A 25,588-nucleotide genomic window follows, 5' to 3' on the forward strand; every position below is an offset into this window, starting at 1 on the left:
TGAGGAACCTCCATCCTATTTTCCAGAGTGGCTGTTCCAGTTTGCATTCCCATCAGGAGTACACAAGTGTTCCTTTTTCTCCACATCCTCACCAACACCTGCTGTTTCTTGTGTTGTAGATTTTAGCCATTCCGACAGGTGTAAAGTGATATCTCATTGTAGTTTTGATTTGCATTTTCCTGATAATAAATGATGTTGAGCATCTTTCCATGTGTCTGTTGGTCATCCATATGTCTTCTTTGGAAAAATACACATTTTTATTGGATTGTTCCCTTTTTTGGGTGTGGAGTTTTACAAGTTCTTTACATTTGTTGGATACTAAGGAAGGGTGGAACTTTTTGATAGATGACTATCCTAGTTTAGGTCCCCTACCCCACCCCAAAACCCAGTCTGCAGCAAAGTCTTACAGGTAGTTCATTGGAGGCTGATTCTAGGAAGCAGGATCTAGGAACCAGTAAAAGTACAATAAAGAAGGAAAGAAAGATTGTGCTGTTGAGTTGGGCCACCAGCTCAACTCAGCACCACCTTGGGCCACTCCATCTAAGCAGATATTTTGAGGAGCACTTATAATCAGTTTTATAATTTCCCAGCTGAGGACCTCCAAGGAGAAACATCTCCCAGCTCCGGTAGCCAGCTGGTTGAAATTTGTGCTAGGATGTGTTAACTCTTGTGCAACTCCAGACAGACCAACCAGAGGAATCACGGGCAAAAAGCAAAATACGTGCTATACATATTGGAGTTGAATTTCATTTGGAACTATGCTGAAGACAACGGTGAACGCAGAGATAAGGTGGAGAGGGTGTGGTGGAGGTACACAAGAGAAATCTGATATATTTAACTTCGAGATTCCTCTCAATGAACTATTTAAACTTTTTCTTACTTATTTGCAGCATACATTTAAAATTATCACCCTCCAGGGGCGCCTGGGTGGCGCAGTCGGTTAAGCATCCGACTTCAGCCAGGTCACGATCTCATGGTCCGTGAGTTCAAGCCCCACGTCGGGCTCTGGGCTGATGGCTCAGAGCCTGGAGCCTGTTTCCGATTCTGTGTCTCCCTCTCTCTCTGCCCCTCCCCCGTTCATGCTCTCTCTCTCTGTCCCAAAAATAAATAAACGTTGAAAAAAAAATTTTTTTTTTTTAAAATAAAATTATCACCCTCCAATCAGAGCATCTCACTTATTCCTTTGGTTGATGCATGTTCCATTTAACCTATAGTTTAAGAGTCTGATGCAATCACTGGCTGGTCTTTTTTCAAAGTATAGACTTTAGTATAATTTCCTTCTTTACACAGTAGTTAAGTTTAAAACATTCTTTGTCAACGTTCTATTACTCTTTTGACATCACATGGAAAACGAGAAAAAACAGACAAATTTGACACTAAAAATTTTAAAACTTTGTGAAAACAAAGACGCTATTATCAACAGAGTAAACGCAATCCACAGAATGTGAGAAAATATTTGCAAATTATTTATCTGGTGAGCGATAAACATCTAAACTGCATACAAAACTCCTAAAACTCAGCAACAATAAAACAGTGCTTTAACATGGAAAGGACATGAACAGACATTTCTTCAAAGAAGATCTACAAATGGCCAACAAGCAGGTGAAAATATGCTCAACATCACGAGTCGTTAGGGAACTGCAAATCGAAACTGTAATGACACATAACCTCACACCAATTAGGATAACTACGCTAACAAAATCGGAAGATTACAAATGTCGGCAAAGATGCAGAGAAATAGAAGCCCTTAGGAGGAGCCAAGACGGTGGAACAGCATGGAAGTTTTTTTTGCGTCTCGCATCCATGAAATACAGCCAGATCAACACTAACCCATCCTACAAACCTAGAAAACTGACCGAGGATTAACAACAATCTGCACCACCTGAACCACAGAACTCAGCAGGTACGCGGCGCAGAGAGGTGAACTGGGGGAGAGAGAAGCTGCTGAGGGCAGGAAGCTGTTTTGCTTGCAGAGAGAGGATGGATTTGGGGGGGGGGGGAGAGTACTCGAAAAGCACCCCCCTACAGCAGCTGGAGAGAAAGTGGAAAAGTGGAGACGACCGCAGGGCCTGAACAAAACAAGGAGAAAGGAGAAAGGAGAGGGTTTCAATTCCATTAAGACTCTATAAACAGGGGGAACAGAGCCTGAAACTCTGCAGCTCGTTACCTGGTGGAGCTCTGGTGAGAAAGGCGAATCTCCAGGAGCAGAGTCAAGTCCGGGGTCTTCGGGCCACACGGGGAGAGGCGGTTGCCCTGCTGGGAGGACTCCCCACAGGCAAAGGTGCCAGTGGGCCCCGGAGAACAACCACATTCGCTGGTGCTGGAACAAGGTCGCTGGGGATGAAGCCTGGCGCCGGACGTGTGTTGTGATTTTCCATAATCCCTGAAACGCTGCTGCTACGCTATCTCGCGAACTTTAACTGGGGCTGGCTGGCACCCGGCCGCAGTCTCTGGGCACCTGCAGCAGCACGGTTTCCCTGAACCAACGTTCCTGGGTGTGGCCGGCAAGGCCACGGCTTGGTGAAACCCTCCCGCAGAGGGGCGGAGCGGGTCAAAGCGGCACTCCCTCAGAAATAAGGGGTTGGGAAACAAAGCCACATCTGAGATAAAACTCAGGAGGGAGGTGCTGCCTGGGGCTTGGTCACGGACAGCATAAAAGCGGGGAATGGACGGAAGCCGAAGACAAAGGACGGGTCCGCGATTGCTGGTCGGGGAGCACTAGAGACTGAGTAAGTGGAGGACGCCATTTTTACAGTTCCTGCGCATGCGCCTACACACCTACAAGCACCACAACAATCCATCCCAGGAAGCTAAGCAGCGCCACCTAGTGGGGGACGGAGCCGTTACACTAAGCCCCGCCCAACTGGGCCAACCTCCCTCATCAGGAACACAAGTCTCTCCACCTGCTTAGTTTATGGACTATAAAGCACTTGATAGTTAGACTTCTAGGGGAAAAGAAAATAATTTCAGTCGTGCTTCAGTCTGTTCGCTGGTCCAGCTACTCAATTTTCTTTTTCTCTCTTTTTCGTTTCTTTTCATTTTCTTGAATACAGAAAGAGAAAAAATTTATTTTATTTTCAATTTTTATTAAAAATATTTTTAATTTTTTCCTACTGTATCTTTTACTTTTGTGTAAATTTTTTCAAACTCAATTTTACTTCCATCATTTATTTCATTTTATTGTATTTCACTGTATTCATTTTTTCAAATTTTCAAATGATTTCCTTTTTTTTCCTTCTTTCTTTTCCCTTTTTACTCTAATCTATCAAGCCCCTTTCAACACCCAGACCAAAACACACCTAGGATCTAGCATCATTTATTTGATTTTGTATGTGTGTGTGTGTGTGTGTGTGTGTTGTTTTTATTTTTTTAATTTTAATTTATTTAATTTTAATTTTTTAAATTTTAATTTTTTTACCTCATTAATTCCTTTTCTCCCTTCAAAATGATGAAATGAAGAAATTCACCCCAAATGAAAGAGCAGGAAGAAACAACAACCAGGGACTTAACCAACACAGATACAAGCAAGATCTCTGAACCAGAGTTTAGAATCATGATAATAGGAATATTGGCTGGAGCCGAAAATAGATTTGAATCCCTTTCAGTGGAGATAAAAGAAGTAAAAAGTAGTCAGGATGGAATAAAAAATGTTATAACTGAGCTGCAATCTCGAATGGTTGCCACGGTGGCAAGGAGGGATGTGCCAGAGCAGAGAATCAGCAATACAGAGGACAAACTTATGGAGAATAATGAAACAGGAAAAAAGAGGGAGACTAAGGCAAAAGAGCATGATTTAAGAATTAGAGAAATCAGGACTCATTAAAAGACACAACATCAGAATTACAGGGGTCCCAGAATATGAAAACAAAGAAAAAAAGGTAGAAAGGTTATGTGAGGAAATGATAGCAGAAAACTTTCCTAACCTGGGGAAAGACACAAACATCAAAATCCAGGACGCACAGAGGACTCCTGTTAGATTCAACCAAAATCGACTATCAACAAGGCACATCATAGTCAAACTCACAAAATACTCAGGCAAGGAAAGAATCATGAAAGCAGCAAGGGAAAGAAAGTCTTTCACTTACAAGGGAAGACAGATCAGGTTAGCAGCAGACATATCCAACAGAAACTTGGCAGGCCAGAAAGGAGTGGCAGGATATATTCAATGTGCTGAATCAGAAAAATATGCAGCCAAGAATTCTTTATCCAGCAAGGCTGTCATTCAAAGTAGAAGGAGAGAGAAAAAGTTTCCCAGACAAACAAAACTTAAAGTAGTTTGTGACCACTAAACCAGTCCTTCAAGAAATTTTAAGGAGGACTCTCTGAGGGGAGAAAAGACGAAAAAAAAACAAAACAAAACAAGTAAATAAAGACCAAAAGCAACAAAGACTAGAAAGGACAAGAGAACACCACCAGAAACTCCAACTCTACAAGCAGCATAATGGCAATAAATTCATATCTTTCAGTACTCACTCTAAAAGTCAATGGACGGAATGCTCCAATCAAAAGACATTGGGTAACAGAATGGATAAGAAAACAAGATCCATCTATATGCTGTTCACAAGAGACCCACTTTAGATCTAAAGACACCTTCAGATTGAAAGTAAGTGGATGGGGGTGCCTGGGTGGCGCAGTCGGTTAAGCGTCCGACTTCAGCCAGGTCATGATCTCGCGGTCTGGGAGTTCGAGCCCCGCGTCGGGCTCTGGGCTGATGGCTCAGAGCCTGGAGCCTGTTTCCGGTTCTGTGTCTCCCTCTCTCTCTGCCCCTCCCCCGTTCATGCTCTGTCTCTCTCTGTCCCAAAAAATAAATAAACGTTGAAAAAAAAATAAAAAATAAAAAAAAAGAAAGTAAGTGGATGGAGAACCATCTATCATGCTAATGGTCAACAAAAGAAAGCCATACTTATGTCAGACAAGCTAGACTTTAAAATAAAGACTGTAACAAGAGTGAAGAAGGGCATTATATCATAATTAAGGGAACTCCACCAAGAAGACTTAACAATTATAAACATTTACGCTCCAAATGTGGAACACCCAAATTTGTAAATCAATTAATCACAAACATAAAGAAACTCATTGATAATAATACCAAAATAGCAGGGGACTTCCACACCCCACTTACAACAATAGACGGATCATCTAATCACAAAATCAATAAGGAAACAATAGCTTTGAATGACACAGGACCACATGGGCTTGACATATATTCAGAACATTTCATCCTAAGGCAGGGGAATATACATTCTTCTCCAGTGCACATGGAACATTTTCCAGAATAGACCACATACTGGGACACATATCAGCCCTCAACAAGTACAAAAAGATCAAGATCATACAGTGCCTATTGCCAGATCACAATGATATAAAACTCGAAATCAACCACAAGAGAAAATTTGGAAAGGTAACAAATACTTGGAGACTAAAGGCCATCCTACTAAAGAATGAATGGGCTAACCAAGAAGTTAAAGAAGAAATTAAAAAGTACATAGAAGTCAATGAAAATGATAGCACCACAACCCCAAACCTCTGGGATGCAGCAAAGGTGGTCATAAGAGGAAAGTATATAGCAATCCAGGCCTTCCTAAAGAAGGAAGAAAGGTCTCAGATACACAACCTAACTTTACACCTTAAAGAACTGGAAGAAGAACAGCAAATAAAACCCAAGACCAGCAGAAGACAGGAAATAATAAAGATTAGAGAAGAACCCAATGCTATTGAAAGCCCAAAACAAACAAACCGTAAAACAGATCAATGAAACCAGAAGCTGGTTCTTTGAAAGAATTAACAAAATGGATAAACCACTAGCCAGTTTGATCAAAAAGAAAAAGGAAAGGACCCAAATAAATAAAACCAAGACTGAAAGAGGACAAATCACAACTAACACAGCAGAAATAAAAATAATAATAAGAGAATATTATGAGCAACTGTACAGCGATAAAATGGGCAACTGGAAGAAATGGATGCATTCCTAGAAACATATACACTACCAAAACTCAAAGAGGAAGAAATAGAAAATTTGAACAGACCCGTACCCAGTAAAGAAATTGACTTAGTAATGAAAAATCTCCCAAAAAACAAGAGTCCAGCGCCAGATGGCTTTCCAGGGGGAATTCTACCAAACATTTAAGGAAGAGTTAACACCTAGTCTCTCGAAGCTGTTCTAAAGAATAGAAATGGAAGGAAAACTTCCAAACTCTTTCTATGAAGCCAGCATTACCTTGATTCCAAAACCAGACAAAGACCCCACTAAAAAGGAGAACTATAGGCCAATTTCCCTGATGAAACAGATGCAAAAATCCTCAACAAGATATTAACCAACCGGATCCAACAATACATTAAAAAAATTATTCACCACGACCAAGTGGGATTTATACGTGGGATGCAGGGCTGGTTCAATGTCAGCAAAACAATCAAAGTGATTCATCACATCAATTAAAGAAAGGATAAGAACCATATGATCTTCTCTATAGATGCAGAGAAAACAAGTGACAAAATAGAGCATCTTTTCTTGATAAAAACCCTCAGGAAAGTAGGGGTAGAAGGATCATACCTGGAGATCATAAAACCCATATATGAAACACCCACCACTAATATCATTCTCAATGGGGAAAAACTGAGAGCTTTTCCCCAAGGTCAGGAACAAGACAGGGATGTCCAGTCTTGCTACTGTTATTCAACATAGTATTGGAAGTCTTGGCCTCAGCAATCAGACAACACAAAGAAATAAAGAGGCATCCAATTCAGCCAGGAGGAGCTCAAACTTTCACTCTTCACAGATGACATGATACTCTATATGGAAAACCCAAAAGATTCCTCCAAAAATACTTCTAGAACCAATTCATGAATTCAGCAAAAGTTGTAGGATATAAACATCAATGCACAGAAATCCGTTGCATTCCTATACACCAGCAATGAAGCAACAGAAAGAGAAATCAAGGAATCAGTCCCATTTACAATTGCACCAAAACCCATAAAATACCTAGGAATAAATCTAACCAAAGAGGTGAAAAATCTATACACTGAAAACTGCTGATGAAAGAAACTGAAGAAGACACGCACACACACACACACACACACACACACACACAAAAGGAAAAATACTCCATGTTCCTGGATAGGAAGAACAAGTATTGTTAAAATGTCAATACTACCCTAAGTAATCTACATATTCAATGTAATCCCTATCAATATAACACCTGCATTCTTCACAGAGCTAGAACAAACAATCCTACAATTTGTGTGGGACCAGAAAAGACCCCGAATAGACAAAGCAATCTTGAAAAAAAGAAAGAAAAAAAAAAAACCAAAGCAGGAGTCATCACAATCCCAGACTTCAAGCTATTTTACAAAGCTGTAATCATCAAGACAGTATGGTATTGGCACAAAAACAGACACACAGATCAATGGAACAGAATAGAGAACCCAGAAATGGACCTACAAACGTATGGCCAGCTAATCTTTGACAAAGCAGGAAAGAATATCCAATGGAATAAAGGCAGTCCCTTCAGCAAGGGGTGGTGGGAAAACTGGACAGCGACATGCAGAGGAATGAACGTGGGCCACTTTCTTACACCATACACAAAAATAAACTCAAAATGGATCAAAGTCCTCAATGTAAGACAGGAAGCCATCAAAATCCTCGAGGAGAAAGCAGGCAAAAACCTCTTCGACCTTGGCTGCAGCAACTTCTTACTCAACATATCTCCGGAGGCAATGGAAACAAAAGCAAAAATGAACTATTGGGACCTCATCAAAATAAAATGCTTCTGCACAGTGAAGAAAACAATCAGCAAAACTAAAAGGCAACCGACAGAATGGGAGAAGATATTTGCGAATGACATATCAGATAAAGGGTTAGTAACCAAACTCTATAAAGAACTTATCAAACTCAACACCCCAAAAACAAATAATCCCATGAAGAAATGGGCAAAAGACATGAATAGACACTTCTCCAAAGACATCCAGATAGCCAACCGACACATCAAAAAATGCTCACCATCACTCATCATCAGGGAAATACAAATCAAAACCACAATGAGATCCCACCTCACACCTGTCAGAATGGCTAACATTAACAACTCAGGCAACATCAGATGTTGGTGAGGATGTGGAGAAAGAGGGTCTCTTTTGCACTGCTGGTGGGAATGCAAACTGGTGGAGCCACTCTGGAAAACAATATGGAGGTTCCTCAAAAAATGAAAAATAGAACTACCCTATGACCCAGGATTACACTACTAAGTATTTATCCAAGGGGTACAGGGATGCTGTTTTGAAGGGGCACATGCACCCCAATGTTTATAGCGGCACTATCAACAATGGCCAAAGTATGCTAAGAGCCCAAATGTCCACCGATGGATGAATGGATAAAGAGGATTGGTATATAGATACAATGGAGTATTACTCAGCAATCAAAAAGAATGAAATCTTGCCCTTTGCAACTACATGGATGGAACTAGAGGGTATTATGCAAAGCGAATTGAGTCAGTCAGAGAAAGACAAATATCATATGACTTCATTCATATGAAGACTTTAAGACACAGAACAGATGAACACAAGAGAAGGGAAGCAAAAATAACATAAAAACTGGGAGGGGGAAAAACAGAAGAGACTCTTAAATATGGAGAACAAACAGGGTTACTGGAGACGTTGTGGGAGGGGGGATGGGCTAAATGGGTAAGAGGCATTAAGGAATCTACTCCTGAAATCATTGTTGCACTATATGCTAACTAACTTGAATGTAAATCAAAAGAGAGAGAGAGAGAGGAGAGAGAGAGAGAGAGAGAGAGAGAGAGAAAGAAAGAAAGAAAGAAAGAAAGAAAGAAAGAAAGAAAGAAAGAAAGAAAGAAATTGGAACTCTTTGTTCCAATTGTTGGTGGGAATGTAAAATGGTGCAGCCTCTATGAAAACAGTATGGTATATCCTCAAAAACTATAATGAAGTTATCATATGATCCAGAAATCCATTTCTGAGTATATGCCCAAAATTGTGGAAAGTGGAGTCTCAAAGATGTATACCCATGTTTGTAGCAATATTATTCACAAGAGCTAAAACATGGAAGCAATCCAAGTGTCCATTAACAAATGAATGGATGAGTGTTGACACATGGATGTGGATGGTAGTGAATGTATTTAATATTACTGAACTATACACTTATAAATGGGTAAGAGGGTAAATTTTATGTTATGCATGTTTTACCACAATAACATTTATTCTAAAAAAGTAAAACATGGTGGGAACAGGATGGAAGAATAGCAAATAATTGCTATTTGTTCTGATGAAGTAGATATAACACAAACTATAAAAAGGAAGGAAAAAATGAACAAATGTGTTCACTGCTGAATGGGTAATATGTGGAGGCAAGGAATATTATTTAAATTTTATAAACCAAATAGTAGATTTTGTAATTTTCCTTTGTTTTTGTAAAACCTTTCATTTATAAGCTTGTTTTCTTCTTTCCCTTTCCCGTTATGCATCCAAGGGAGGACTTTCCCCATGTAAATAGCTCTCTCTCAGAAACAGTGCTTTGCCCAGACTGACACTTTTAATCCTTTCCATTTGATCCACCATATATTAGTTATGTATTTCTGGATAATAAATTACCCAAACCTAATGGCTTAAGATCACAAACATTTATTATATTACAGTTCCTGGGGGTCAGGAATTCAACAGTGGCTTAAATGGGTTAATCACTATGACCTGTAGGCTCACTACCACAGGACAATCCTCGTCCAAGCTCATTACTCTAGCTGGTGGCAGAAGACTTCTGTCCCTCTCTGAGTGTTAGATGGAGGGCTCACTGTGTTGGCTGCTTCACTGGGATGCTTGAGTGTCCTCACAACATGGCAGCTGGCTTCCCCAGAGTGACCTGAGAGACAAACAGGAAGAAAGAGACAGACAGAGGATAGGATGTTGTCTTCTTTCACCATCATTAGTGTCCCAGTGCCCTCTGTTCTTTTCTTTGTACTTCTGTTTGACTATTCACCCCTGTGTGGGCTCCTGAGTTTCTTACATGTAAATTGAAGATTCTAATTTTCTTTTACCTCCTGTGATGTTGTAGGCATGGGATATATATATATATATATATATATATATATATATATATATATAGTTCTTTTCTGGATGATCTGTATGGATCTGTTGGCGGTAAGGTAGAAAACATGTATTCAGACAGCAGTATACTAAGGGAATGTGTAAAATAATTAATAAATTGATACAAAGCCAAAGGCTAACTTATTGAATGAAATTACACTGGTCATCCATTACAGAGACTGGATTTTCATGACCATATGATAAGACTTCTGTTTCTAGAGAAAATAAAGACAAATATTATAATCAAAGTATTCCTGGGTGAGAATAGATGCATAAAAGTTGAACCAATGATAATATTTGGAAGTTTAGCGGCCTAAGATCTCCGTGTGTGACCAGTGATCTGCCATTGCCATGATGGTTGCCTGGCAGGGTGGGTTTGTACGCAAGGTAAAATCAATACCCTGTTCAGTGAGTGAGCCCTTATCTTCAGACTTCTCATCATCATATTATACTGTTTCAAAACACTCTCACACTGGTTGAAAATATGATGGTCTTTTCATATACACACACCATGAAATCAATAATGAGGTAGAGTGGCATGTCTGTGAACGTGTGTACCTAAACTTGAGGCAGAGGTTCATTCACACCTTCCTGTTCAAAGACAATCAAGCCTGTATACTTATTGACAGAAACACTGGCAGCTTGAGGAGTGCTCAAGCTTTAGTATCAGACCTGGGTGCTCTATCCCACGGTGGATTCTCTGTTGAGAGACCTGGCCCAAGATGCTTTACTTCTCTGAGACTGCCGTTATCTGTCCAGAGCCTTAAGACAATTGTATGTAACCTTTCTCTCCGTTAGCACATTCTCTGGTTAACACTTTTGTTTTGGAGGCAATAGCTTTTTATACTATTTATTTCAAATCTTTCCAAGTGTGTTTGGCCAAACTCCTTTATTATTGTCACACTCTCAAAAGCATACTTTGCATTTCTGAGGTAACTCAGGTTGTCATATTCTGTTGAATCCTTTCTGATCAGGTTCAAAGATTTTGAAAAGTAGATAATTTTCTCTTAAGCTAGGAAGCATAAAGGAATATGTTTTTTTTTTCAACTGTGTTTCAAGGGTGTCCTTCTGTAAAGGGGAATGGCTGACTTTTGGTGAAGAAATTAGTATTCTAATTTTCTAAAGTATGTCTTCAAGAAAGAAAGAAAGAAAGAAAGAAAGAGAAAGAAACAGAAACAAAGAAAGAGAAAGAAAGGAAGAAAGAAAGAAAGAAAGGATCTATTTATTAATACAGCCTAAACCTACAATCATTGTGAAAATGGGCAAATGTGTTGTAAATCAAGTCTGCAAACTTTGATAGATCATCCTTTGTTGTTGTCATTGTTTCATTTGCTTAATTGTACATCATCATTTCCTATGGTTCCATTTAATTAGGCACGGTTTTATTGGCAGAAAATTTTGGATTATTTGGTTAAAGCACCAAACAAATCATAAGACTAAATTGTTAAAGACTACTTTTTCAAATTATCGTATTGGAATTATGGGGAATTATTTTGATGTAATAAAAAAATGAGAACATCTCAAAAATCGATCCATGGAAGTCTCAAATTCTAGACAAACGAAGATAGAAAAGAAAAGAGTATTAAAAGTAAGAGACTTTCTGGCCATTAAGAAAAGAAACAAAAGCTGTTGGCTTTTCACCTCCTGGCAGTCTTTCAAATCATAGGACAGGGTTGCGTAAACTGAGTGCAGACTTTTAAAGCACACTTTAAAGAATTAGAGGACATGATATCGATTTCTTTCCACCAGAGGGCACCATAGACTACAATCCAGCAACCGTGCTTGAGGGCCTGGGTACATAGACACAATAATCTAAAGCAGCTATTTGTAGGTTTTATATTTTTGTACCAAGGATAGGTTTTTAAGATCAATAAATGGGCATTATTGATTTTTCAATACGGTAGGATTTATAGTTGAGACGCTACTTTGACTCTATACCCTTCTGACATTTTACCCTCCAGATGGGGGAAAATATGAAAACATAGGCAAAATCTTACGTTTATAAATGTACTTCCATAAGGTTATTTATTTAGAAATTGGCTCTTAGAAAACTTTTTGCCACAGGAACCCCATGATGAAGTCCACCAACAGTTTCGCCTGTTGGGATTCATCCTGGACAAGTATTTGGAATTGTGGGTTCTGTGAAACTATCATAGGTTCTAATTTCCAAGGAAGCTACAAGGAAGTAAGGCCCTGACTCCCTGGATGTTTCTCTGGTTCTAGCATTTATACATATCCATTCACTTCCAACCCAGTAGCACACTGACAAATCTCTGCCTTGTTCAGTAAAGATGATACCCCTGCTTGCCATGTATTGAAAATCCAGGCTTTGCCCTGAGTCTCTGACAGCCAAATGCTTCAGTTTGCTTCAAATGCTGGCCTGGAAAGACAGATTTACTTGTACTCCTTTTGTACTCTGAGGGGCAAATTTTATGAGCTGAAAGCTTGCTTTCAGGCTCCTGTGAGTGTTCAATAAGCCAAAGTGCGTGTGAAGTATAACCCCCACGGCTGCCTTCTACTGGCTGATGAGGACTGAAATAGTGCGTTTGAAAATGGAGCGCCATTTGAAATTCATGGGCTGGCAGGGATCACAGCTGATCATAATTTCTCATGTGAAAATGTGATTTCCCTCCCCCTGTTACTTCTTGTTAGGCCATTGAGGAGTATTAACTGTGTCTCCCAGCCTGTGACAAAGGACTTCTGTCGTGGTGATGCTGGGAGAAAAAATTAAAAGTAACAAAGGCATCAGGTTTCCAGACTCTGACTTTTTACGCTTAGCAAGGGATGGCTTTCAGGCTTAAGGAACAATGAACCCTATATGGGGAAAAAGGCACATGCTTCTAAACCGTGTAAGCCACGCCCCGATTTTAATATAGTTTCCGCAATCACTTGGGATAATCCCATGAGCTTGTGACTGACAAGTGTCTCATAGAGTTAATATGGCTTTACAGCTGGGTGGGCATCTGAGGCCTAAAGCACATACCCATCTTCCCTAGGACTCTAGATAGTGATTATAATCCTTTCTATTCTCACATAGCAATTAAGGAAATACTAAGTCATTTCCATATGTAACTAATAGACCTTCCACATGACATGAATTATTTTGTTAGCAAATGTAACTTTTCTCTTGGGTCCCCTCCCCTCACCCCCAATATCATGTTTTCCTTATTCTAATCTTGTCCAATCGTAGACTGTTTTATGTCCTCTGCAAAGCCTAAATCCTCCCCCTATGGAATTTAACCATGAGAATTCATGACTGCCACCTGTCAGAGCAATTTAATGGGAAACGTGAACTCTCAAACTGGGGGCTCCCTTTCAACATAAATAGTAAGGAAGATGGATAAGTTGTAACTGATAATGTAAAGCCCTTGACATGGATATTCAGTCTGAGTAAAGCAGTACATGCTTTTGCATTGGGATCATAGCAACAGAGTGTGGCTGCATTGATCAGAATCGATTTGACAATTAAGTATTTCTGACTAATAAAAATAGGACATGAAATAGTTGCTGAATAAAAATACAGTGGTCTTCAACACTTATGCACCCCTACTCTTGTTGCTGTCTCTCTCCCTCCGTTTTAAGGAATCGAAAGAAGCATTTGTTATCTGTACTTCTCACTTCCCATTTCCGCCACGACCCCCAACTGTTGCTTTCTGCCTGCAAGCTTTGGCTGAAACTGCTTGTGGTAAAGTAATCTATGACTTCCTGATTGCCAAGGTCAATAGAAGCCATAATGTCCTTCTTTGATTTGCCAGCTGTAAGGTCTGGCATCACAGACCGCCTGTCTTCACTCACATGATTTTCGCTTTGTTGTTTATAACTCCATCTCTCTGACCATTTTCTCTCTGCCTCTTTCCTCTTCCTCTGCCTCCACTTACACATTGTCTTGAGTTTCATTTTTATCCTTTCTTCCTCAATCTATACATCTCCTATGTGTCCTCATTGGAGTCCAACTACTATTTATATAATAATTTTGTAGTCTTTTCTCTGGTTCAGACTTCTGAGATTCAAACTCATCTTTCTGCCTCCTGAATTTTCCTACCCAGAGGTCAGAGTAGAGACAATGTTATGTGTCCACAAAACTGTTGCTTTCTTTTTTGTATTTTACTGGGCACATATTTGTAAGCCTTCCTTGTAGTTATCTGGGGCCATGTGACAGACTTATGGCCAATGGAGTATGGGTAGAATTGACACTGGTCACTTCCATTTCTGGTCCCTAGGATGCCCTGCATGATCTCCTATGCTCTTTCTCTTCTCTGACACTGGAAGATGATAGTGGCACAGAGAACAGCCTGGAACATTCATACCCCATTTTTCAGGAAAGAGTAAGAAGTTGTGTTAGACCATTGAGAACTGGGTTGTTGGTTACAGCAGTTAGATTGTTGGGATTGTTATGGTATAACGAAGGACTCAATATCTCCAGAACAAAGCTCATCTAGTTCCACCTACACTTCCTTATCTCAGTGAATGGGACCCAACTTGCCCAAACCAGAAACTTTAAAGACTCTCAAAGCTTATCCTCCAACCTTATTTCTACATCCAGTCTCTCACCACGCCATGTGAATTTGAGCTTTTTAACATTTCCACGGAGACTCTCTAGGTCAGACCCTCGTAGTTTCTGGCATGCACAATTCCAGTGGTCTCCTGATCATTCTCTGCTGGTAGTCTCCTCTCCTTTCCTTCCCAGTCTGCTGGAAGTCCTTTACAGGATGAACTTGTTCTTCATAATTACAGTTGACCCTTGAGCCAGATGGGTTTGAACTGGGTGGGTCCACTTATACATAGATTTTTTTAGTACAGTACTATAAATGTATTTTCTCTTCCTTATGATTTTCTTAATAACATTTTCTTTTCTCTATCTTGCTTTATCATAAGAATACAATATATGATACATATAACATACTAAATACGTGTTAATCAACTTTTTATGGGTTAGGCTTTCAGTCAACAGTAAGCTATTAACAGTTCAGTTTTGGGAGATTCAAAAGTTCTATACAGATTTTTGACTGTGCAGGGGTCAGTGCCCTTAACCCGTGTGTTGTGCAAGGGTCAACCATATATCATTTTAATCCTGAAAATCAATAGCACCAATTTTCCTCTAAGGAACGGACTATGAATGTGTTTTAGAAATTTTGGAAACTCAGGAAAGTATTAATCAGAATATAAATGCCACTTATAATTTTGTTGCCCTAATACAAACACTGCTCCCATGGCTTCCTATGTTATTTTTATGTTTATTATATATAAATAGTATTTTTAATTTAATTTTAATTTTTAATCTAAGTATTCAAAAGAAATAAATGCTTTTCAAGTTGTTTAGTGATTTATATAATTGTTGTTCTTCATATTTCTAAATGACATGCTTGTACTGTTATTCCTTGATTTTTAAAATTTTATGTTATCTACTCACTTTGTACTGTAGAAAAGGAAGATTAAGTTCTGTTATATCCCACACCTCCACACAAACCTTCTACTTGACATAAAATTAGGCCACTCTTTTTGGTTAAATCAATAATGGTATTTACATTATTACTACTCCATAAATATTATTCAAAGTTGATCTTCAAAAAGTATACTAATCATATTTCTTTTCTTTTGTGTATATATATATATAATGTTTATTTATTTTTGAGAGATAGGGACAGAGCGTGAGCGGGTAAAGGGCAGAGGGAGAGATGAAGACACAGAATCTGAAGCAGGCTCTAGGCTCTGAGTTGTCAGCACAGAGCCTGACACAGGGCTTGAATTCATGGACCATGAGATCATGACCTGAGCCAAAGTCGTACACTTACCCAACTGAGCCACCCAGGCCCCCTTATATTTCTTTTCTTATTCAAGTTTTTTCCTTTTTCTGAAGTTTGATAAAAACTTCTATTTATTGACTTTTCATCTTTTTATATATCTATCACAAATTTATTTCTACATCCTCAAAGAATCAAATATTCTTTTCACTATAAAGAAATGCATTAGACATTCAATTAGGTACATTTGGGGGGCACTTTTCTTTTTAAAGCCCTCCATATTGATGTACCAATCTGGACTATTTGTTTTTAGTATCTAAAATATTTAAATAATGCTTAAAATCAATAAAAAGAAGAGAAAAATGGGAAAAATGTTAAAAGACTATTCATAAAAGAGAAAGACCATCAAACATGTTGAAAAGGTGATCCATTTAATAGGTACTGGAAAAATTAAAAAGCTTGATGATTCTAAGTTTATTAAAAAGCTGCCTTGGTATAAACTTTTGAGACAGTGTATCAGAATCTAATGAAGTTACAGACATGCATGACCTAAAACACAACAATTCATTAGAAGTTATACGCCCTAAAGTAACTCTTACTCTTATGTATGAGCAGATGTATATACACTTATGCATTTGGCAGCATTGTTCTTAGTGACTCTTAATGAGAATAGTTGTAATGTCCAACAATAGGACAATGGACGAATAAACTACGGTGTGGAATTCTATTTCATGCAATGGAATGCAGTCCTGCAATGATATTAATGAAGTACATGTCTACATGGATGAATCTCACACAAGAAACAATAAAACGTCAGTTTCAATACAGCAATTATCCCTGTGAGAAGTGTTGGGAGGTGATGCGAATAGGAATACACAGAGGACTTTAACTGTAGTAGCATTTTCTTTTGGATTAACATAGTGAGTGCATTATATTATACATACTTCTTTATCTGAAATATTCCATAATACGTGGAAAAAAACTGAAGTCAGATAAGTCATAGGAGAACATATTTGGTGTGATTTTTGAGTATGTAGAAATTGGCTGACTTCATTGGTTGTAGGGCCCTCAATGAATGATTCTCCAGGAAAAAGAGAAAAAAATTAATAATAATGTCATTTGACATTAGGAAGGAAAAGGAAGGAAAGGGCTTCAGAAGGAAAAGGGCTAATCACTTGATTTTCTTCTTTCTCTCTAAACTTCTCTTAAAACTCAAGGTGCTGTGTTTGGATGGTATTTGGGGACCAAGTCTCCTGGCTTGGTCTGTGGCTATTGATCAGTCTCATTTTGCCTGGAGGGAACTTCATGCCTGAAAGCACATGAAACTGCAATTAAATAGCTGATAGAAAAGTGACCTTTGAATATGTCAGTCTGTCATGATAACTGGGAAACACCTTCAGAAAGATTCAGACTTCTGTAATTCTAAATCTTGCAGATTTGTTTGGAAATGTTGAAAGCTTTCCCAGATTTGCACCCGCTTTAGAGCTGTAGGAGTTTGGCTTGCTAATTAGGGTAAGGTACTCTGCCAGTAATGTTTACTAACAGAATTTCTAACTCAGTCCTGATACTTCCGCATGTGTTTCTTTTTGGAATGGACACATCTCTGCATTGGATTGTCAATATTTTCCATTGTAATGACCAGGGAACTGCAACAGGCACAGGAGATAATAGGTACTGCATCAAGCATCAGATCCCATCACAGTCTAGGGATTGCTTCCTGTTACTCTGTCCACCATTAAAAGGAATCATACAAAGTTCTGCAGTGAAGGCAATGGACTGAACATGAGGTATCGAAATCACTCCCAGCTTTACTAACTTACTGTCTAGTGGTGCAGTAAGTAACTCTGGATCTCTCAGCTACGCGTAGTAAAATGTTAAAATGTTTACAGCACTCACAAGGGTATAGTAAGGCTTACTAAATGTTTAGAAATTCCGACTAATAAGCCGCCTTTCTTCTAAAGCATTCAAGATACTAAAACTAATTAGGTGCTATCTACTTATTAAGTGCTAGATGATGAATGTTTTTCCTGAGTTTTGAAATTCTGGGGAAGAAATTGTGAGGCGTAATTATCGTTGGCAGTGAATAGTATACGTGATAAACAGCATGAAAAAAGACTTCAAGTTATTACTGTAGACGATTTTAGCTATTTCACTGGCAGGACTAGAAGAAGGTACTGTCTAAATTGAAAGGGAGAACCAACATACAGACATATTAAGATATCTGAACTTTCAGAATGGACCTCAGGGTGGACCCTCAGGATGTCATGTGCACTGAGAAAAAGAAGAATGGTAAATTTCCTTATGAACTAATTTGTATCTAGACAAGCCATTTTCCAGAACCATAATGAATCTGCCCTAGAAACATTCTCATGACTCAGGAAGATATATACATTCTGCCCTTCGGTAGAGAAATCAATGGCTACAGATTTGGAAGAGAATGAAACACTTCATTCATGATTTCTTGGATTATTATTACCTAAAGTCCGAAGACAGGGTCGGGACGTTGAAGCAACAGTCTGGAGTGCTTTCTCTACAAAAACTTCTTTGGTATTTTATCTCAGCTCTCAGCCTGATCGTGTTGGCACCCACCCCCCCTCCCAAAGACTGAGTTTTGTTTTAGGGAGAGATTTTCCATTTCTTATGTACAGGTGGGTTACACAACAGCCTACATTATCAATTATAGGGAATAACTTAATAGCACTAGAAAAAAATTACATTTCGATGATTGACTATAACTGCTAGGTAAACAAAAAATTGTTATCCTTTAAAGTATAAAGTACTTTAGAGTTTAGAAAGTGTTTTCATTTTCTGCTGGTTCCAGTCAGAGACCAAAGTCCATTTTTTATAGAAATTTTACCAGATATAGGTTTATTTGTCTGTTTCAAAATGTCTTCTGTGTGCTAAGAACGATCTATGGCTCTTCAAGTCTTAGGTTCATAAAGTTTTTAGAAGTAGAAAATCTAGAGACCTTGAAGTCTTGCTTGAGACCTGTATTATTTTGATTCTAAATGAATGAGAGTCAATTTTATATAGCTTAAGCTCAAAGGGAGGGATGTATTTGGTTTAAAAACCAAGCCATAGGCAGGGAAAGAATGCCACTGAGCTCAGAAACATCTGGAATGCCAAAAGGACTTCCCCTCTGCCTCTCATGTTTGCTATTCTTTGAGTTCCAATTTCATTCTCTTTTCTTTTACTCCACTGCTAGAGCTGTGTGGACTGTTGTTGTCTTTCATTTCTAATTTAAAAAAAATCAAGAGGAAAGGCTTTGCTAACGATTGGGGCTGGGGGTGAGAGGAGTAAGGACACCTGACACTCCTATGAGAATTGGTTGGGTGTAGCACACAGAAGAGCACACCAAATAAGATGGGTGCTGTTCTCAGAAGAAATCGGGTTTGGAGCCAACAAAACAAGGGATGTCCACAGAGAAATACCATTGAATCCTTCAACATTTGCAGTTTACAGTTTGAGAAAACAGAGTTAGAGTGGGGTAGTGATTTGTCCAAGGTCATGCAGTTCCTAAGTGAAAGAACTGTAACTTGAGCCTGCATTTCCTGTCTACCTGCCCCTTCTCTTGTCTAAGGTATCACCCTGTGGTTTAACCTCCTGGCTGGCTGCATAAAGCTTGGTGTATTTCAGATGACACTGATATCTGTAACATTCCTTGGGAGGGCACATGGAAGTTCTATATTGTCTCAGGTTTGGGGATGGCCTCAAAGAGCCTGTGAGCAAGGCTAGTGAGCCATTCCCAGAGTCAATGTTTATTTTTTGACCACCTTCTCTAAGACATGGACTGTGTTAGGCTTTTGAATTACAGAGAAAAATAAAAGGAAATTGTATAACTAATTAAATAATTATAAAACATTACATATGCAAAATGGAAAATCACATGATGCTATGAGAGTATACAGAAAGATATAAAATAGGATTGTGCCATTATGAAACTTTTCCTTGTGGAAGACCCTGAGATTCTTTTTTTTTTTTTAATTTTTTTTTAATGTTTATTTTTGAGACAGAGAGAGACAGAGCATGAATGGGGGAGGGTCAGAGAGAGAGGGAGACACAGAATCCGAAACAGGCTCCAGGCTCTGAGCGGTCAGCACAGAGCCCGACGCGGGGCTTGAACTCACGGACCGCGAGATCACGGCCTGAGCTGAAGTCAGACGCTTAACCAACTGAGCCACCCAGGCGCCCGAGATTCTTTAACTATACGAGAAATTGGTTGGTTCTAAGAGTTGGCTTCTAAATGTGGATAAATACTCTTGGTTTTCTTTCTGAAAGTCATCTAGTTTTGGAACTCCTACTCTGAATTGAAGGGTGTAAGATGTGAATTCAAATCAGAGGAAATACAATAGCATCATTAAGTACCAATTAATGTCCGTTTTTGTATCAGTTACTTATTGCCATGTAACAAATTAATTCAGTGTCTTAAAACAACACACGCATCTGCTAATTAGTGGGGGTTTTGCTGATTTACACTGGGCTTGACTGTGCAGGTGTATTTCAAGCTAAGAATTCAGCTGGGCTTGGCTCCTTTCTGCCACTTGCTTCAGTCAGCAACATGTGTATTCACTTTGGGGCCCAGCTGAAAAGACAGCAGTCACGTAGGGGAACCACCTCTGATGACAAATGTGGAGGTATGAGAAAACAAGCCCAATCATGCAAGCACGGTTCATGCTTTTGACTGTGTCATGTTTGCTGGCATCCTATTGGCTGAAAAAAGTTACATGGCCAAGTCCAAAGTCAAAGGGTGGAGAACATTCCTCTCATGGAAATGGTGGTTGGGGAGCGGGTAGTGAATAGATCTATGCAATCCATTCTACCAGGTTCCATAGATGAAATAACCTTTTTATTTATTTATTTTTACTTTTTATTTTTTAATTAAAAAAAAATTAAATCCAAGTTAGCTAACATATAGTGTAATAATGTTCTCAGGAATAGAATTTAGTGATTCATCACTTACATATAACACCCAGTGCTCATTCCAACAAGTGTCCTCCTTAAAGCCCATCACCCATGTAGCCCATCCTCCCCCCCAACACCCCTCCAACAACCTTCAGTTTGTTCTGTTATGGTTTGCCTTCCTCTCTGTTATCTTATTTTTGCTTTCCTTCCCCTATGTCCATCTCTTTTGTTTCTTAAATTCAACATATGAGTGAAGTCATATGAATGTATCTTTTTAAAAAGTGTATAGAAAAAGTGTATTCCTGGGTGATTCTGGAGGAGACGCATAAAATATTGTGAAAAAGTGCTGACTTTTAAGAGTGGTAAATACGTATTTTTCCCACCAAAGAGAATCAATGGTTTTCTTTTTAAAAATTTATTTTCCTATATACCAGACTTCTACTGAATCTACTATTATTAATTTCATGTTAGCCAAGTACATTAGTCAGGGCTTTCCAGGGAATAGAACCAATAGGATATAGACAGATATACAGAAAGAGATTTATTACAAGAAATTTGGCTCATGCAATTATGGAGGATGAGAAATCCCACAATCTGCTGTCTGCAGGGCAGACAGAACTGGAGGCCCAGAAAAGCCAGTGGTGTAAGTGCAGTATAAATTCAAAGGCCAGAGAACTGGGGGAGCCAATGGTATAATTCCCAGTCAGAGTCTGAAGGCCCAAGAATGGGAGTTCTAATGACCCAAAGCAGGAGAAGGTGAATGTTCTAACTCGGGCAGAGAGTAACTTTGCCCTCCTTTTGCCTTTTTGTTCTATCTGGGTTTTCAGTGGACTGGATGGTGCTCACCCACATTGGTGAGGTGGGTCCAGCAAAACCCTTGCAGACACACCCAGAAATAATGTTTTACCAGCTACGTGGACATCCGTAGCCCTGTCAAGTTAATGCCTAAATTAGCCATCACACCAAGTGGTCTTCTGATTTTATGATTTGTCTTTCATTGTATTTGGAGGGTAAAGACAGTAAGTTTATCACAGTTTTTTCCTTTTTCAAATCTTGGGTTCTGAGTTAAGTTAGTGATTATCCTCAGTTGGGTCACATCATTACCATTAGTCCATGTAAGTTCTCATATATATATATACATATATATATATATATATACACACACACATATATATAATTTTTATATACCATTAGTCCATGTAAGTTCTTTTATATATATATATAACATATATATATGTGTATATATATATAACATATATATATGTGTATATATATATAACATATATATATGTGTATATATATATATATATATATATAACTTTTATAATGTGTGTATTTAACCTTTTCTCTCTAATCCTCACAAAGCAGTCTCATTGCTTCTCTTATCCACTTTTGGTAATGATTCTGAATCTTTAAGTGTGTATCTTTCTGTTTGTGTGTATTCTTCCTAATTATGTATCGACAGTTTTCTGTTATTGAATTTTTGTTTTTGTTTATTTTGTAATGTTTATTTATTTTGAGAGAGCGAGCATACGCGCGAGTGGGGAAAGGGTAGAGAGAGGGAGAGAGAGAGCCTCAAGCAGGCTCCACACTCACTGTGGAGCCTATCTTGGGGCTCAAGCTCACGACCATGAGATCATGACCTGAGCCAAAATCAAGAGTCTGGTGCTCAACCAACTGAGCCACCCAGGCTCCCCATGTTACTGTGTTTTTAAATTATGTAAATAGTATTGTGTTATAGATCTCATTTTATTTCTTCTTTTTGAACTCAACACTTCTCTAATAACTCCCATTCACATCACTGTGCACACCTACTATTCATTGTTTTTCACTGCTGTTTAATGCTTGGGGGTTTGTATCTACCACATTTTCCCATTCTCCCAAAGATGGAGACTCAAATTGCTTCTAGATTCTCATGACTATCAATAACCCTAAAAGGAAAATTCTTCCACAAATCTCCTTATGTACTTGTAAGAAATATTCCTTGAGATATTGTTTCAGCTGTGATAGGCCAGCTTGTGCTGCAGTAACAGACAATCTCACAATTTCAGTGGTTTAACATAACAAAAGTTCATTTCTCGCACATGCTAATGATACAACACAGGTCTCAGCATACGGGATATGCTCATGGTAGTCACTCACAGATTCAGGTTGATAGAGACTCCATTTTGGCATATTGTTTTCTGTTATCCCTGGAACATTGGGAAGAGAGCATTCATCAGAAGTGAAATGCCTCATATCTACTCACATTCATTAACCAAAGCAAATCTCATGGCTACACTCACCTTCAAAGCTGGAGGAGAAAGTAAGTGCAACGGTACTATGCTTGGAAGGTTGAAAGCCAGGAATATTTGATTAATAGCGTGGAGTTCCACAAACATGTGCCCAGGATTGGAATTTCTAGATGATAGGATATACATACATTTTTGGTCTTACTGATGCCAGGTTGCATTCCATAATGGCTGCACCCATCCGCATTTCCAGCAGCAGTGTGGGAGAGGTTCACATCCTCACCAATGCTCAGCACCGTTCAGGTTTCTAATTCTTCTAGGTGCAAAGCAGTACCTCACTAATGTTTGATTTTCATTTATCCAATTAAAAATTATTTGGACTATGACTCCATATGCTTAATTTTGGAAGTCCTTTCTATGAAACTATATATTTATCTGATAAACTGCCTTTTGCCTATTTTCTCCTTGTTTTTCTATCTTCTTACAAATTTGTATGAGTTTCCTTTATATTCTAGGTGTTAATATTTTGGCGGTTTAAAAATTGCAAATTACTTTTCCCATTCTGTCACTTACCCTATTACCTTTATCCATGATCTCATGTTTTGAATGGTAATTCTTAATTTTGATGTCGTTTTCATTTGTCCCTTCCTTTTCTTTTTTTCGTTATGTGTTATGCTTCAGAATTACCTCCCTATAGTTTACAATAATATTTTTCTAAATGTTCTTCTATAGAGTGTCTAGATTTGTTTTTCACATTTAGGTCTTTAATCTACCTAGAATCAAGTTTTATACAGACTGGTATATGAGGAAAAGTTTTTTTATATTCCGATTTTCAGAGAGTTTTTCCAGTCATCTACACTTTCCTCGTTGATTCGGTGGTGCATCTTTACCGTATATTAAATTTCCACATTTATATGTGCCTACCTTTTTACTCACTTCTCTTTTTTCTCTCTCATTTAAGATTACTTAGTGATTACTGGGTACCTATTCTGCCATGTAAATTTTGGAGTGAATTTATTAAGTTTCTGAAAAATAGAAATAAATGTCAAAAGGTATTGAATTAAATTTGTAGGTTGATATAAGTATAATTGACATTCTTATAATATTAAGTTGTCTTATCTAAGGCTAAAAACTGTCTCCCCCCCCCGAAATTCCAATTGTATTTCATGCACTTTGTTAGATATTTACATTTTTCTCTATGGAAGTGTTGTTTACTGAGTTTTTATTTAAATTTTGTGTGAGCATGGCAACGTGCTAAAACTTATTCCATTTAATAAAAGAATAACTCCTGTTTTTTATGTTTGAAGGCAGATAATATTATAGAAATATTATAAATAATATTATATTATATTATTATAATATAATATTATAATATAATATATAAATATATATAAATATATATAATATATTTATATATATTATATATATTATATATAAATATATAAATATAAATCTAGAAGCAATTATTATATTATAATAATAATATTATTATAAATAAATATTATAAATAATGGCAATTTTATTTCTTTTGCACCAAACGTCATTGCTCTTGTTACTCTCTCTCTTTGTACAGTTGGCCAGGACTTTCAGAATCATGTTAAGCATTAATTGTGCAATAGTGATGGTGGGCATACTGCTCTCATTTCCAGTCTTACAGTTATTTTTTTTAAGTTTATGTTATTACTTATTTTGAGAGAGTGCATGAGAGAGTAGGGGAGGAGCATAGAGATAGGAAGAGAGAGAAGATCATGACCTGAACCGAAATCAAGAGTAGGTCGCTTAACCTACTGAGCCACCCACGCGCCCCTCTCATTCCCATTCTTCAGGGGGATGTATTTAAGGTCTCCTGCTTAAGAGTAGTGTATGCTATAAAATTTTCATGTGATCTTTGATCTTTGTGAAGTGAAAAGGTTCCCTCCAAACATTAAACAGCTGACGATTTTTTTTTAAGTCTAAGTTCTGAAATTTATCAAGTGCCTTTTCTGAATCACATGAGTCTCATTTTTTAAGTTTTTTAGTCTATTGTATGGTAAATTAAGTAACGTTTTTTCTAGTTTTAACCCATCTTTGTGTTCTTGGGATAAGCCATACCTGGCCATTAGAAGTTACATTGTTGGATACAGTTAGCTAAAAGTCAAATTCCTTACAATGGCTACAAGCGTCTATAGTACAGCTCATCGTCGCGCCACGCCAAGTATCTCTGACTTCATTTTCTTCTTCTCTCCTCATGCACTTTTTTTATTCCAGCCATTCTGGCCTTCCTTCTGACCCTAGACCCATCAGCCATATTCCCACCCAAGCGCCTTTGCAATTGCAGCTCCTTCTGCCTACAAGGGTCTTCCTTCAGACACACATGCCTTCACCTACTTTATCCAACGCTCTGTCTTCTCGTGACACCCTCCTGACATTCCTATTTAACATTGCAACATACCCACTCAGCATTCTCTACCCCCTCTCTTTGCTGTATTTTACTATTAGCTATGTTTTTTTTTTTAATTTTCTGTATTCTTGATGCTCTGGCATTTGTGATATCATTGACTTGGATTAAGGCTGTCTCTCCTCGATCTAGCTTCAGAGAGAGAACAAGGCGCTCACCCAAATACATCTTGCATGTACAAACTAACG

Source organism: Prionailurus bengalensis, chromosome C2 (genome assembly GCF_016509475.1).
Source record: "Prionailurus bengalensis isolate Pbe53 chromosome C2, Fcat_Pben_1.1_paternal_pri, whole genome shotgun sequence".
Classification (NCBI taxonomy): Eukaryota; Metazoa; Chordata; class Mammalia; order Carnivora; family Felidae; genus Prionailurus; species Prionailurus bengalensis.